This window comes from Opisthorchis viverrini (assembly GCF_000715545.1).
Source record: "Opisthorchis viverrini unplaced genomic scaffold opera_v5_301, whole genome shotgun sequence".
Taxonomy (NCBI): Eukaryota; Metazoa; Platyhelminthes; class Trematoda; order Opisthorchiida; family Opisthorchiidae; genus Opisthorchis; species Opisthorchis viverrini.
In genome coordinates, this window is record NW_008751955.1 from 481,811 (window position 1) to 482,197 (window position 387).

The following is a 387-nucleotide window of genomic DNA, read 5'->3' on the forward strand; positions in this document are numbered from 1 at the left end:
CCTGACCGCATGCAAAAACGCCTTTCTCAAACTTCTTTTCACCCGTGGTTTCGTATACTTGTTTTGTCCTGACTATGTTGTTTAGACATCGCAAGGGTGCGGACATCGAGAGTTCGTCTCATAGAGCTCGATACTCTACATAGTTTGCTGATAACTGCACAGAGGCGGTTAGTCACTGGCGTGTATATAGCGATGCCTTCAACAGTAATGCCTGGGAGCTGAGACGCTTTACGTCTGTGTCCTTCAGGGAAGTCTGCCACCGTTTTCCAATACCAAAAATAGAAAAGTTCAAACGAAGGACTTATCGTTCTGAGTGTAAGTTGTAATAGTTCCACCGAGTTCGGTTGGGTGCAGGTAGTCGTGTTTCTTTTGGCAGATTCCCTGCTA